The sequence below is a fragment of the Typopeltis vanoorti genome, chromosome 16 (genome assembly GCF_054136105.1).
Source record: "Typopeltis vanoorti isolate ZY-2024b chromosome 16, IOZ_Tvanoo_1.0, whole genome shotgun sequence".
In the NCBI taxonomy this organism is placed as follows: domain Eukaryota; kingdom Metazoa; phylum Arthropoda; class Arachnida; order Uropygi; family Thelyphonidae; genus Typopeltis; species Typopeltis vanoorti.
Window position 1 is genome coordinate 32393676 of NC_143564.1, and position 12568 is coordinate 32406243.

Sequence of the window (12568 nt, forward strand, 5' to 3'; positions counted from 1 at the left end):
GAGCAAATACCATCGCGTGCGAACAACCACGCCCCTCTGGTTGGCGCATAAAATACCGTATAATTAGAGTAGAAAATTTTATGGTGCAGCTGTCAGCACTTAGTAACGCAAGATAGTGCGACAGGATTGCAATCGCTCTATTTGGATTACAAAATTTCGTATTTTATGGCGGCAGAAGGAGAAACGTCGAGTTTTAGGTGTGTATTGCCTTCAGTCACCGATCCGGGTTTGTGCTCATAATTCCCGCCAAGGTTCGCCTTATGGCGCGAAGACTAGCACGTCAAGCCTCATTGAATTAAGTTATCATGACACGCAAGCAGATCTTGTGCGTGTGTATGCGCGCGCATGCTATTGCTCGAGCTGTACAATCAAACAGTTCCCGGTTGGAATTTTTTTTTTAATATTTTTTTTTTATTCGCTCTAGTGACATTCTCCACAGAACGAAGACACGCTATAGACAGGCCGGAAGACTGAAAGAATAGAGTTGTTAGTGAATAAATTAGCCAGTCTTGTGCAATGAAAGATTCATGAAACCAGTGCATGTAGTTGGGAGTGAGTGCTCTTCCATGCGTGATTCTGTAGGTCGCTGTTTATGCAGATACAACTTCCTTTCTCTATTAACAATTGTAAACAAGGTGCTGAGAGGTACTTTGTTTAAAAACAATTTATCATTCGCAAGTAGATGGGGAAAGCATGCGACACTTCCATCAACTCTGGCAAAAGTCTTTGCTGTTTAACAAACCCAACGAATTAGGGGCAAGACAGTGTGGAGGGGGGACGGAGCTGTCTTACGGTATTGATGGATTTGAAGGCAAACTTCAATCATTCATCAAATTTTGTTAACTCTGTGGGCCTCCACGAACCACAACCATGTTGTGTGTTTCCCATCTACAGAAAAATTATTCTGCCTCTACTAACAAAGGAGGCGCAGGATGATCACGCAGCAGCTGGTTGCCTTTAAGCTTGATTTATTAACATGATAGAAGACTGGAAAAGGAAAACTGTGTTTTTCTCGTTGCTATCCATACAACGATATGATGCAAAGCTCTGGCATAATCAGTACTAACTACAGCAGTTGAATTTAGGATACAAAGGAGTCTGGAAGATTTGTATTCGCCTTTACTTTATTATATAAAAATAAATGGTTGATTCCATTGGTTTCTATAATTTCACACTAACTTCAAAACAAGTTGATCTTGTATCAAAGACGTAACAGCAATAACTGAATGCTGACTCCTCCTGAGGTACCCCAGAAGGAGTACGCACTTGTAAATAGTGTTTTGGGGCTGACCACGTTTCAGTCTGTACTTTGAGTGAAGAGATGCCAGCTAAGTTTTTCGAACGAGGAGTACGCTGATGCCTACTTCATTTACGGTTTTTGTAAATGATTTTCTGAATGTATTTGACTAAATTCGACATGAGTTTATTGATGTATACCAGTGTCTGCGAGAAATCCGATCATTCAGATTAGATATGGCATCCCTATTCATTGCGAAGTTCAAAATAATTTACTTCCAGCAATAAAAATACTCGTGACACTAATAGTTGATGATTATCTCCACGATTCCTAAAACCAATGAAAATATATCTGCACCATTGACAAGTACAGAAGCTTAAAGGTAGAATAACTAACCCACTGAAACAACTGAATAAGTTTTATATATCTCCATATTAATTAGAAATCTGTCTACATCATTATAAACGACTAAAATCATTTAACGAATCAACTCCAAAGTTTGTCGAATTTCGTACATTAAAATATCCTGTAAAATATGAAAAGTTTATATTTCAAGCTATGCAAATGTCAAGATAAAACAAATTGAGAAATTCAAACATAATGTAGGTTGCTATAAGCCTATAACAATACTGTAGCATCAGTACAGTGCTATTGTTGAATAATAAAAATTAACAAGGAGATGTTTAGATGCATCTTTAATATTTTTATTTCAATAATTAGGGAAGTTGTGAGTACCGGTATTCTAGATCTTACTAAATTGTCAACTATCCAGACAATTTGGAATTTGTATAAATGTCACCTCAGAGATGCTGATCTTATACAATGCACGTTAGTGAATACATGAAGGATAATATCAAGTGAAGGCTGTCGCCATCTTTCGGAAGTTCGATAAAACTTGGAGGAGACAAATGCCATCTAGCTCATCTGAAGGAAAATTCCATAAAGCAAGTGTAGCCTGACTTAGTTTAATTCCAGCAAAGTAATGGTAAAGAATCAAGAAGAGTTAGTGATATTAAAACTACAAGCTAAGACCATGAATCTTCCCTTTGGAATTTAGATATAACAAGTAACTTTGTGGAGATATTGTTACCACCAAGCAAAGAATTATTTTAAGTGCATCTTAAACTTCAGACCTGTCGCAATATGACTTCAAGTACCTGATGCACCAATAGAATTCAAACCAACCAACGCATGAAATGGGTTTGCGTGACTTATCAGAGATACAGTGGTGAAGACGTGCTTATTTGCTCTCGACTTCTCCATTGCTCCTCAGGAGGAGGAGGACACGCTTCCTTAGTTGGATAGACTTGAGCTGAAATCCCGTCTACAGCATGAAAAACTTTCACAAGGGCTTTTCAACTAAAACCGAGTTAGTTGGTTCTCACACGGAGGTTACCGAGTTTGTACTTCCAGAAAGTCGGACTTTTATTCTTGATAAACACACACACAATCCACTTGCCGTATGACCTTAGCTACATTGGCATAATTATAACATCATGCTCTCTTAGGACTGATGCAACTCTGGGAGCTAATAGGATAACTCGCTGTCATCGAAGTAGGACATCAAAGCTAATCCGGCCCAAGTTTTCATTTTTCTACGTGAAAGTCGATATCTTTCATTGCTTGTTGTACTAATTTAATTCCTGAATTCGCGATCAGCTCAACCAGAGTGCTGTCCAACGTTCAACAGTAGCAGCAACATCTTGTCATCTAATTTTTCCACTTAGGTTTCCCGAATACGAAATTCGGTCACTGAATCGAAATGGTGGCCGTCTGTATTTTCATTTTCTCCCCGACTTGTCACCTTCCCCTCAGGGAATTTCTCCGAGATCAGCAGCGAGGATATTCGATAGTGGCGCCCCCTCTAATCCGTCCCGATCTACCGGAAGCCAAATGGACAATAAAAAGTTAATGTCCCTTTTCGTCCACATGTAACCCACTTCTCCAGCACGGGATTTCTGCCGTCGTCAGCCACGTGGAATTGCGCCCGAGTCTCTGGAGGAAGAACAGACGCTAGGAGGATGCTGGAGAAGAGAAAAATCAATAGGCGCTGGGCCTTTGTAATTATCTCGCTCAAAGCTGATGCTCGCAGCATGCGGGAACAGGGATATGAATAATAATTGAGGTTTTAGCATACCCTCTGAGGTTCTGGGTAGACAAAAATAAATAAGTAATATCACAAGTGAGAAAATTAAACAAAGATTGCTTCAAATTTTCTGTATCACTTTAAACTGTAGTCTGTATCGCAGAGTATCAAGCAAGCCATCTCAAAGAGCCTTCTGAAGCTCCCGGATATATCGAAATATGTAAAATTAAAGAGAATGTCACTTCTTATAATGAAACATTGCCAAATTATAGTACTTGTTTATTATTTTTTTTACTGAAAATCAAATTTGTGTCGCTAACTACATTTTTGTTCTCATTGGAAATTACCAATTATCAATAGAAATACTGTAATAGAACAGATCTGTTAGAAAGATGACTTTGCTGTTTGCTAATTAATCAATAAAGAAATCGAAGATGGAATAACTAAACGCATGTTCTAGTTGCAGCCAATAGACGTATATGAGTATAATTAAAATTTTCATGTTGTATGTTTAAAATTAGAGAAATTTTATCAATTTCAGATTTATTAGTTAAAGAAATCAACGTTAGTACTCGACATTTAACCCTGGTAAGATAATTAAAATTAAACCAGAATATTCTCACTTTTAACTTATAAAATCCATGAGTTCAATTCATTTCAGAAGGATTGAATTATCCATTAGTTTAATCATAGGCAAAGTAATCTTTATCTTTTAATAAATGGATAATTTTATTCATTATTCAACAACTTGATATCGAATAGATTTTCCGCATTTTCCCCCTAAATTATGAAAACTTTTAATTTTTCCTTTTGTGTGTAAATATTTGACCGCTGCATTAAACATCCAAGGTGTTTACTTTGGCTAATTCATATGAATGAAGAAAAAAATTTTTTTTTTCAAATTCGTATGAATGAAGAAATTTTTTTTCCAAATTCATACGAACGAAGAAAAATTTTCAAAATTCATACGAATAAAGAAACATTTTTTTTAAAAAAATTCATATGAATGAAGAAATTTTTTTCCAAATTCATACGAACGAAGAAAAAAATTTTCCAAATTCATTCGAATAAAGAAAAAATTTTTTTTTTAAAATTCATACGAACAAAGAAAATTTTTTAAAAAAAATTCATATGAATGAAGAAATTTCAAATTCATATGAACGAAGAAAATTTTTTTCAAAATTCATATCGATGAAGAAAAATTTTTCAAAATTCATACGGGTGAAGAAAAAATTTTCCGAATTCATATGAACAAAGAAAAATTTTTCTAAATTCATACGAACGAAGAAACATTTTCCAAATTCATTCGAATAAAGAAAAAAAAGTTTTTTTAAATTCATACGAATAAAGAAAATTTTTTTCAAAATTCATATGGATGAAGAAAAATTTTTTAAAATTCATACGGATGAAGAAAAAAATTTCCGAATTCATATGAACGAAGAAAAATTTTTCTAAATTCATACGAATGAAGAAACATTTTCCAAATTCATACGATTATAGAAAAAAATTTCAAAATTCATACGGACGAAAAACAATTTTCAAAATTCATACGAATAAAGACAAATTATTTTCCACAATTTGTGATTTCACAAAACAGACAAACCTAGATCGAGTAAACACAATAAATTACACTCGTCTTGTTTATTCAGCTTAATAATTAATTTATTTTAAACATTAATGATCTCGGTGCGTTTAATGATTTGTTCACTGAGTGTATGTGTTCAGTATGTTTGGCTTTATTAATGAATCAAAAAATTCTGCGTCCATAGTCAGCGAATTCAGTCATCCGAGTATAACTCACTGCGCTGTTCTTTTCTTGCCAAAAAATGAACTCACTGAGATATGCAGAACGCTTTTCGATAATGTTGCAGCTCCCATCGAATGCCGATTAAACATGTAAACTAACCACGTGATCACAGGAATAAATTTTTATACTGCATATTAACCCAAATAAAATGGCTGACGATGTGAATACACCCCTTTAAGTTACGTTTTTGCTAACTTAGTAAATGGGATTTAATGGGTTTTTTAGCCCAGCCATTACTCTCTCGGAGGGAAAGCCATTGCCTAAAACAGTGGTGATTAGAGAATCTTCCACGAGCACAAACAACGCGATATGGCCCTCATTTACTGGTCGCTTATTGCTAAACGTGGCATAAAATCTCCACACTACGTGAAAGTATCATTGTTGAAAGCTAACAGGGGAGAATTTCATGGTTTTCGTGTGTTCTTGAGCAACTGCGTTAAGCTGGTCGTTTTCTTGCAATTAGCAGGTTTAAAAAATATTTTCACCATAAGAATTAAAAGATGGCAATTAAATGTCCCCGGTAATGTAGCTACACCGCATTGCACCGTTGCAATATCAGGAAGCAGGCTTTGTAATGTTCATATAAGAGGCTGATTCAAAATAATGTGTGAAAAGGGTCGGTTTTGGATCATGCTACTCTGGAAGAAATAAAATTCAACTATAGAATAATATTAGTCCTTACTAAGCACTATAAGAAGAGCAAAGCGCAGAGTGAACCACATAAACGTTGTTTTTTAATTATTACAATTGCAGTATGGGCTGAATCTTCTCCTACGTGAGATGTAAATTTGTAATCTTTAGATAGATAAGCTGGTAATCCACACAATAACGTATCAACGCTGGTACTAGAAGGTTCTGTATTTGTTGTATCGACCAAACCAAAATATATATAGATACATCGCAGATACATTTCCAGAATCGAAAGTCTGTAAATATATAATACTAAGTGCCATTTCTGAAAGTGCATAAGGCATCCAAGTACAGCACGAACAGTGTTTGAGATTTCAGTCACGTCTTGAACTCAGCTGATGTTGATGTGCAGCTGCAATACCCTACTCGTAACAGGTGGAAATGCAGACACCCAATATTAGACCATGAGAAAGTGCATCTTTTCTCTCAACACTAATGATAGAAGTATATGAAAGAAGATATTACAGGAAGGCTGTATTTATTTGGCAAGGTCATTTACGTCCAGAAAAGTCAAACGTAAGAAACCTTCCAAAAACCTTGGATGAAATGTCTAGGAAAACATCCCACCTACTCTTGGATGGTAATAAACCAATAACACATTTAATATCATTGAAGTGGGGGGGAGGTAAATAGTAAACGCCCATTTATTCTATGCATTATAAGTAAGAAACTATTAATAACACAATAAAGGAGGAACTACGGTTTGCAACTGAAAACAGCCTAACAAATAACGATATGTAACACAGAAATGGAACACAAAACAACAGGAAAAAAAATCACCTTTTTTTCTTCTTAGAAAATGCATTACCTCTACAACAGAGCCTCACTGTGTTCAATTATTAATATTCGAAAGAAGAGCAGTACCTCGACCACCAACAAAGAAAATGGCATGTGGAAAATTACCACCGAATGCTGCAAAGTCACCGAGAGGCGCTGGGTTCGATTGTCGCGAGTCTCAGTCAGTAGTGGCGTTGTGTAATTCTCGAGGAAAATTAAGTATTAGTTAAAAATGGCAACGGGAGACACGTGTTAAACAATGTAGCCTGATTGTCGTTGCCTAGCAATACACGCTCTTGCCTGTGTACCGAAGAGTTATGTAAATAAAAACCGGTCTAATGATGTAGGGCGAGCAAATATAAAAGGGAATCGGGTAGGGGGGAGGCAGAATAAAATAAAAGAAAGACTTTTAATTTACTTTTGTCTCCCTTTCGGAGACTCAGCTGCGTTAGAGGACCAACAAGATGGATAACCGAAACGAGGATGAAGAAGTATGCATTTTTATGATGTTTTTGGGCATTCTTCTTGTGACAACTTAACTGCTTTCAGTCAATCCCAAATGCTTACGAATAGGCGTGCAACACTCAACTAATTATAATAAAGCAGAAAAAGTTATCGAGCCACTTCTTACCGTAAGTTTATTTTGTGTCTTTCTTTAAATTCGCTTTGTTCCGTATGCTAGAAAACAGGAAATGAAAGCCTGGAGACCTTTCAACAGTCAAGAAAACATAACACAAAATACCGCCTAAGGGATTCTCTGTTTAAACTAACTCAGATAACCAAGTAGCAATACTAATAGCTTGCGGAATCACAATGCGGAGCTGCCGGAAGACAGATGAACACAGGACTCGTGGTAGAAACATTGGAATGTACAGTAAAAGTCTCAAAATACGACAGAGTTTTTGCCGGAGTACACAACGCAATAAACGGAGGTTTAAGCCTCACTTTTACCGACACTTCTTTTTCATTCCATCCCTGCATCTAGCTCCAGGCGTGGCCGACATTATTAAGCGCAGAACATGCATGTGGAAACCATCCCTCTGAGCTGAGAGCGCCTATTTATCACCGGTTTTCTCTTCTGGTTTTATGTCGCCCGCGGGGAGTGGGTAAATTAATGCTTCTAAGACGCTCTCTGCTCGTCACATCTACGGCAGATTAGGAAGGAAGATGCCTCGCAATTAAGACTGGTTGTGCAGTTAAGGTGCCTTAGCCAGCATTAAAGATTAACGGACGCAAAGTAAAGTTTCTTGTAGAGCGGTACTGCCCTGGGGCCACTCTCTTCATCTATTTCAACCATTATAACGATAGGGAGTCTCGGAGCAGACGGGGGGAAGAGGGGGAAACGAAGAGGGGGTGAAATAAAAAAAACAACAACCAGATAACAATAGGGTTGCCGAGTCGTACGAAAGCAAATACAGAAAAAAACAACAACTGCAAATTATCGCATTTCTTTAAGAACACGTGTTGGATCTTAAAAGACCACACAACAGTCCGCGGTGGGAACAGAATATCTGAGATTTGCTTAAGTAAAATTCCCTCTGTTGAACAGGGGGAAGTTTACACTTAGTGCCTGTGACAAGTAGCAAATAGGAAGCAAGTCCTCGTGCTATGAAAAATGGCTATTCAGCCACAGATATGTCTGGAGACAATTTTAACGAAAATTAACACGAAACCATATTAAAAAGGAAAGTGCTCTTTCCAGATTATGCAATTAGTGTGGGGCATACATTTGCTTTTTCTTTCTTTATCATAACTTAAATTTCACAGTCAATAACATGTACATGCGAGATTCCACGATGACTGAGATTGATGCTTAATCGCAGTTGCTGTCTTGAGGATTTTCCATTTTAAGTAACGGATTCTGCAATTTAATATTTTATTCTTTCCGATTTATGTGATGTAAAGGCTTTTTTTCACATTTAGGATTTTCTTCTAATGGTTCTATCATATCCCTCAGTACTTATGTGTTTTATAATTACGTTCCTCCTGTGCACTCAGCTAGGATGATTCTATCATTCCTGTGAAAAAGTGTTAAAATTTAACTGTAGTGTGAGTTTTACTTACTGTACATTTGTACTCATTTTTTTTGTTAAATAAATTCAAAATATTTTACTGTATTTTGATACACTTGACTGCAATGTGTAATACAATGGTTAAGAATCACTGGTCTAGAAAATTAAAATGACTTTAAAGATTAGTGATGGGGCGGTATGCATGTAATAACAATACTCTCCTGGTTGCGCAAATTCGCTAGTCTGTGTTTTTAATTTACATTAATCCCGTAGCATTAAGTTAGGATTTATGGTGTTTATAAGATTGTATAGGCTTTAGTTATAGGTAAATCTCGTCGATGTTAAAAAAATGACACGTGATTAATCTGCAGTATATTTGATATGAGACATCATGGACAAGATGAGATAACATATCTAGCACGAAAAATGCATATTAGTAATTTAAATACTTTTATTTATAATTTTTATTGTGATAAATGACTTATCTGGATATTGTATAGAAACAAAATACTCAACGGAGCAGGTTAATGTCATGAGAGTGGGCAGCGAACATAGAACCATCAACCTTCCCTCGTATTACAAGAAAGATCTCACCACTTATATCAGATATAAATTCTAAGTTGTCTACTGATTCGTTCATAACTGAGTGGATGCTGAACGAACGACAGTGAAACGTGATGGGTTAGTTAATAGTTGATTCTAGTAATGGAGTTCATTGTTCGACTCTGAAGATCGTCCCATACAGCGCAGTGGGATTCCCTTTAAGTGGCTAAAACTAAGCGAGATTACTAATTGCTGAAATGATTGATGGAAGCACAAGCATCTCTTACAACAGAAACTTAAATCTTTCTTACTCAAAGATGTCTGAAGGCTTCTTAACAACTTTGTACCACTCACAATACCCGACAGAAAGGAAAATGTGTAATTTCATATTCTTAGTAAACTTTCTAATAAGTGTCTATCTTAGAAATATCCTGTTGCGAATCAGGGCAGTAGACATGCAGGTATCTAATCCATCTTCTCAAGACACTATTAGCATTCCTTTCAGGGTGTGATGCGCGCTTCTGTCTTAGGTATCCAAGACAAAAAAAAAGAAAACAAGGAAGATGGGCATAATAATACATCTTTGTGTCTGTTTTGTGTCATGTTTCCTTAGCGATCATCATTGTCTCCTTATCTCAACTCCTATTAGCACTACCGACAACAGCCAGTGACAAGGGTGGCTTAGATGGAATTAAAAGTATCCGACAGAATGTATTCGTTAGCACGTGTCCGTAAAGTTTTTCCCGGCTCTTAACGACCTTTCCCGTCATGCGACTTGCGTCATCTTCGTAATTAACGACACCCAATAATTTAATGAAAGCCCTAACGCCCGTCTTCTTTCTTAATTAATTTGACAACAGAGGGCGTAATTACAACTTTATTAGCCACGGCAACTTCCGGAGGGGGCTTCTGGGTAGAAGAGTAAAAGAGCTTAAGGACAATACGAGCAGATGATGAGGCATTATCGTCACGTCCTCACTTATTACCCCCCCCCAGAGCTCCCCCGTTTCTTTTATTAAACAAGAAGCCTATAGTCTCATCGTTTACTATTTTGCTCCTCTTTCAAGTCTTATGTGGTTATTATTCACGCAAAACTAAGTTTTTAGTCGATCAGGCTAAAATAATTAACTTGCAGCCTCTTACGGCCAAACATTCTCGTTTATCCTATCAAGTGAACTACTCAGGTTTCTTAAAATCATTAAATTAACAAGCTATTGTTTACTAACAGTTAATTAGGTGTTGATCAGACTCCCCCCCCCCCCATACTAATTTTTAAAGCAATTACCGCCTTATCTTTGTAGCTTGCGATCTCTTTCAGAATTGAAGTAATATTATCAGCGATATCACAACATACCTGGGTTGTAACACTCATTTTTACAGCGATAAATACTACCTGAAACCTTTCAAGTACGCAAAGCAGTTCTGTGAACTTGAATTCAAAGGGAAAAACAGACTTCATCCTACCTTCTAATCGCTCTAGATCACAATCCCTTCATCTGAAGGAAAACTGTATTTCACACGATCATTTTAAGTACAACAAACCCAAGCAATATCCTTCACGTGCCTGAAGACAGTTGAAATGTGGATCCAAGCCATCCCATAGCATAATATTAGCTCAGGATAATTACATAGTGAGAACGGTTCAAAGTAACCAGCTGATGCAGCTGTTGACATTGCATGTGACGGTGTTTTTCCTTCTAGTCGGAGACCAGACTAGGAGCCTTAATTAAGTATGGCAAGAAAACAAGCCGCGTGCGATCAGAAAGGCCATCGTAGGTCGATATATCAAGGATTGGTTGTGGGTACGCTTACACACCGAAAACGAAGACATCCTCATGTTTTGGTGGTGGCGGCTCCAAGGTTACTCTTTCTGGTGATCAAATAACTGAAATGAAAAACCGAATTTTTTTTCCCCCAAAAAATTAGTTGATTTGAGAATGATAAAAAACTATTTACAGGCGAAATGAAATACATATTCTAAGTTCACAATTAGAAGTCTTTCATACTCGTAATTGATAGCAAAACAGTCTTATATAAATGCCATTCTAGCGTTATTATTATTATTGCTAAGACCTCTATTATAGTCATTGAATACGTATTCTGAAGATTGATTTTAGTTTCGGGAGATAAAAAACTTAATCAAGTATGAGCCCAACTAATTCACTTTTGGGTGCAAAGTGTTCATCAAGTTCCTCTCGTCCTACGAAAGATTCAAACCTGGGTCTTAGTAGATAGGGGTTGAAAAGACCATGGTTCGAATCCAGAATAAACAGGTTTGTAGAAAGATTTCATTCACATGCACACCACCCTGATTCACATCTAGCGTGATTTAAATATGCAGAGGACTTGTCGTGTCATCCTTCATGTATTTCAATGCAATCTGAACTAATGCAAGCAATTTGAATGATCCTCTCTATATTATGAATGTATACATTCTAAATCATGCTTGAAAAGGAAATCCAGGATAAAACAAATGATTCATTAGGTATTGCTTATATATTATTTAATGATTGATGTATTTCATGTGTTTGTATTTCATTTATTAGAAATATAATATTTTATTATTTATATGACAAATTATATCAGGTTATTTATCATCTGAATAGATACTTTTTTTTTTAAAAAAGAGTAACGAGTTTCGGAGTTGGTAGCGAAAACAGGTTTAAAATATAGTAAGAAATTATCACAATGAATAATAATTATGAAAATATCTCCGGTAAAAGATGGGCCAGATTAGGAAGCATGTGTGTAATAGCGAGAGGGGGGGGGGGTTCAGTCGGGGCTTGCAGTTTTACCTCGGCTAAACAGCTTTAGTCTTCACTTCTTCCTGAATTTTCAGAAAGCACTCCCTATTGTCCGCTAGCATTAGTTGCACTAGGGGTCTGAGAGCACCTATGAGTCGTAAGTGTTTTGGATTATGGTGGCTTCGAAACAGAAGCACTTTCTTTCAGCTGTATCGATTTGTTTGAGTCAACACACAGAAGAGAACTTTTAAAGTAGCGGTAGTCAAGACATTCGATCACTACCGGTCAATAAATCGATCTTGTATTCAATATATATCCGGTTGTCCAAAGACCATCTCATCTTGTCTACAGTGCTATCATATTCTAGAATAAAGGTCACTGGATGTCCATCAAACAAAGCGCAGGTAGCTTTGATATCTGTTTACTTTTTCCACTGTTACTATTTGCACGTTTAACAAACCCATCTGGGTGTTCAACACTCGAAAAAGAAATGCAGCAGTATAAAGATCATACGTTATACGTATAGAAGGTGAAAATTATCTGGCGATGCTAGGCTGTATATTTGAGATTGTTATTATAGGAAATGTATACAAGAACTCTCGCCTTTTTATACAGTTATTTGTGCTTTCTTTTTCTGCATTCCTTTGTAGTCGTCAAAATATTTATTATGCT

The 12568-nt window shown here is 36.5% G+C and overlaps 1 protein-coding gene across 3 annotated transcripts in view; it reads right to left on the reverse strand.

The window, feature by feature from the left end:
* The window catches only part of LOC150097934 (teneurin-m-like), a 670875-nt gene that overhangs the window by 352240 nt on the left and 306067 nt on the right, over positions 1 to 12568 (reverse strand). The gene's annotated exons all lie outside the window — the stretch shown is intronic.